General features: G+C 34.0%; 1 non-coding gene across 1 annotated transcript; it reads left to right on the forward strand.

Moving 5' to 3' along the window:
* The first annotated feature begins 465 nt into the window (after positions 1 to 465).
* LOC141519746 (U6 spliceosomal RNA) lies at positions 466 to 568 on the forward strand. Its single transcript, XR_012477391.1, has one exon. It is a non-coding gene; the product is annotated as a U6 spliceosomal RNA (small nuclear RNA).
* Positions 569 to 3,910: the final 3,342 nt, after the last annotated feature.

Consider the following 3,910-nt stretch of genomic DNA (forward strand, 5'->3'; position numbering starts at 1 on the left):
GAGTAGTAAGTCTATGATCATAGACTTAGATATGGAAGGGATCCATTGAGGTTCATTCTAGCATCCTTCCTTTTATTGATGAGGTAAATGAAGACCACAGAGAATATATATGACCTAAATTTCACAAGGAATAAATAAAAAGACTAAGTTCTCTGACTGCAAATATTTTCTTTTCTTCTGATGGCAACACTGTGGAATAGAGACTCATGACTAAGGATGGAACAACGTATGCTTTGGAAGATATCCAGAAATTTGAAAACAAAAGCACATCTTTTAAACAGCATTTGTTTGTGTTTATGTGTGTTCTTCCTGGTGATACCATATGAATTAAGACCTAATTAACTGAAATCAAAAATCACATCAGTGAGAATATGCAGGTGCAGGTCTAGTTTCTCAGCATTCCATAACACACCACACATTATTAAAAAAAAGAATTGTACCATTTAAAGAATGTCATCAGAGCACTAACTTTGGCAGCAAATATACTAATATAGGAACAATTCAGAGAAAATTATTAGGGATTTTGCACAAGGATGAAATTCAAATTGATGAAGTGTTTTATATATATATATATATATATATATACATACACAAATTATAGCAATTTTATTTGTTGCAAAGAATTAAAAGTTGAGAAAATTTTCGACAATTGGAGAATGGCTGAAAAAAGCTGTATATGATTAGAATGGATTATTGTTGTGCTATATGAAATGATGAGCAGGATACTCTCAGAAAAACCTAGAAAGAGTGAAAGGAACAGAATCAGATGAGCATCGTTTATAATAACTGCAATATCATATGAAGATCAACTGTGAATAATTTAGCTATATTCAGCATTTCAATTATCCAAGACAATTCTAAAGAACTTATTATGGAAAGTGTAATCCATCCCTAAAGAAAGAACTGATAGACTCTTAATGAAGATTGAAAGATACTTTTCTTTTGTTTCATTTTCTGTTTTTTCTTTCCCTGCATTTTCTTTCAAAATTTAATTTGCATGAATACATGAATATCTGTTTTGCATGATTATATATATATATATGTGTGTGTGTGTATATATATATATATATATATATATATATATATATATATATATATCCTATGTCAATTGCCTTCTCAGTGGGATGAGGATAGGGAGGGAAGGAGACAATTTGGAACTCAAAATATGAAAAAAATTCTGTTAAAAATAAATAATGATGATTGGCAAAAAAGCATGTCAAAAATACATGTGACTAGAGGGGAAAGAGAGATGGATGGGGGGTGTACTACATGACAATATAGCATCCATACAATATCAAGTGAAAAGCCCCCACAAAGAGTGTTGTATTGACTTCTTTGGGCAGATTTAAGAGATGATAAGGACATGTTCAATGTGAGTGGTGATCCATATCTTTTTTGAGGGACAATCATTTTGATCATGTCATAAGACTTTGCAATAGCAGGGAAGGATAGGTTAGAATTTAGAGGAAAAAATAAAACTTGGTGGGAAAGAGGGATATTGGGCAGTTGATGTTTAGTTGCGGTAAAATAGGGCCGAGATCAACAGTACTCTCCCAACCCTCATATTGAATCTGTTATCTCTACTTTTATTCTGTAAAATCTCTTCTATATATACCCATCTCTTCTTTGATGCTAGCACCCCCTAGTGCACATCTGAATTACTTCATTTCTACAACATTATTACATGCCTTCTTAGTTGGCTTCAAATTTCTCCTCAACCTTATTCACCCAACTGGTTATAGTGATCTTTCCTAACTCATAGTTAATCAATCAAAAATAATTTTTGAGCACTTACTATATCAGCCTCTTTACTAAATGTTTGGAATGCAAAAACAGGCAAAAGACCATCCTTGCTCTCTAACCCAGATAATAAATGACTAGAGTTACAGAAATTATGCATCCATTGCTAACCCATGGGGAAGGGAGAAGAATGGGGTGGGGGGGAGAGATAGAGACAGAGACACACAGACAGACAGACAGAGACAGATAGAAAGAGAAGAAAGAGACAGGGAGTCAGAGAGACATAGATTGGCAGAGACAGACAGAGGGACAGAGAGGGACAAAGACAGAAAGACAGAGACACAGAGAGAGATAGAGAGAGCCAGATTAATAGAGAGAGCCAGAGCCAGAGCCAGAGCCAGAGACATCTTAGAGGTTATCAATCCATAATAACTTTGAGAAACTAAATAAATAAAACCAAAGAGCTAAAAGCTATGCTCTAGCATGTGTGTTTAATTTCCTCCAAGGAAATGATGATTTGTTTTGCTCATAACCACTGTTATTTTATTTCATTTTTTCAGAGTTAACAGGTGGGGCATTATGTCTGTGAATTTTTTTTTATATTTTTCAGAGTCAACAACAGTTGTCTAACCCATGTAACTATTGGTCATTTATTTTCAGGGTTTGACAATGCCCTCAAGGAGCTTGCAATCAATATAATCCAAAGGTTTATCATCACCATCAGGATCAAAAATAACTTCCACTCTTTTTTATTCAGTTTTTGTTACAACATGTCCCTTCTACCTTTCCAGTCTTCTTGCTCCTTTTTCCTACCTCTCTCCACTATCACCATGTTTTGTTAGATCCAATGACACTGATCTCTTTTCTATTCCTGAAACAAGATTCTACATTTCCAGTTCTGAATATTTTCACTTACTGTCTTAGAATGTGCTCTCTCTTCATCTATGTCTGCTGAATTCCTTCAATATAAGTTAAAATTCTGCCTTCTACCTTTTCCAATCCCTCTTCTAATGCCTTCTCTCTGCTATTTCCAAATTACCCTATATATACCTATTTTTACATACTTATTTCATGCTGTTTTCCCCAATTAAAAATCTCAAGGATGGGGAAAGATTTTTAACTTTCTTTGCATCCCCAGCAATTAACCTAGGGCCTAAAATGCAATGGATACAGAATAAATGTTTATTGATTGAGTGATTGATATGTATGTTGAAAGAAGGCAACAAGTCATGGCCAAAAGAAAATATGTACGTGGAGTCAAAGGTACCTAGGTTCAAATCTTAAATTTGTTTCTTACCACCTTTGTGACCTTGAAAAGTAATAATAATACTTTTTTAATATTTGAGAAATTCAGTCCTCAATTTCTTTACTTGTAAAATAAAGTTTGTATTTACATAGAAATCTAGAATCCTTCCCTCTTATAAATTCTTCCTAAATTATCTGATGGTCATTCCTTTAGTTGTGTTTTCAGTTTTATTTGGAAGGAGATATGTAGACTGACTGAGAAACTGTTTTGATGACTTTGCATTTAGATTGAACACACTTCATGTGAATTAAGGAAATCTAAATCCACTGCCTCTCTCCGACAGTCCCTAATGACTGTAATAAAACAAAAAAATAAAGATCTCAGTTCAAAGAGGCAATTACAATTGATAACTGGAGTCTAAACATCAGCCTAATAAATGAATGTGATCATGTTTTGTTTTGTTTTCCCGTTTAAGGCCATTAGCTCATATTTTTCGTTATCATGCCCAGACCGATTGAAAAAATGATTTTAGTTATAGAGTAACTAATTCACAAATGTGTAACACTTCAAAGTAGATGCTCCCACTAAATCATTTTGACCTCCTTTAAGTGTTATTCCTTTGTGGCTTGGCACCTTATTCACTAGTTAAGATCATAGCTTTTGAACTGAAAAATCGGGGATTTGAAATCCTCCTTGTCTGACTCATTCATAACAGGTCAAGAAACTGAAGTCACTTGTCCATGTTGACACAATTCTTCTATTTAGGAGAACTTAATTTTAAATTCCCCCCAACTCAACGTCCAGAACTCTTTTCATTCCATTATGTGATTTCCTACAAATAATTAGGTATGACTCAAGTCTGTGGCATTCTATAATGAGCTTGGAGAGGGAAGGTGGTCGGATCTATTGGGATAGCCCAGGATA

The sequence above is a fragment of the Macrotis lagotis genome, chromosome 3 (genome assembly GCF_037893015.1).
Source record: "Macrotis lagotis isolate mMagLag1 chromosome 3, bilby.v1.9.chrom.fasta, whole genome shotgun sequence".
NCBI classification, from domain to species: Eukaryota; Metazoa; Chordata; class Mammalia; order Peramelemorphia; family Peramelidae; genus Macrotis; species Macrotis lagotis.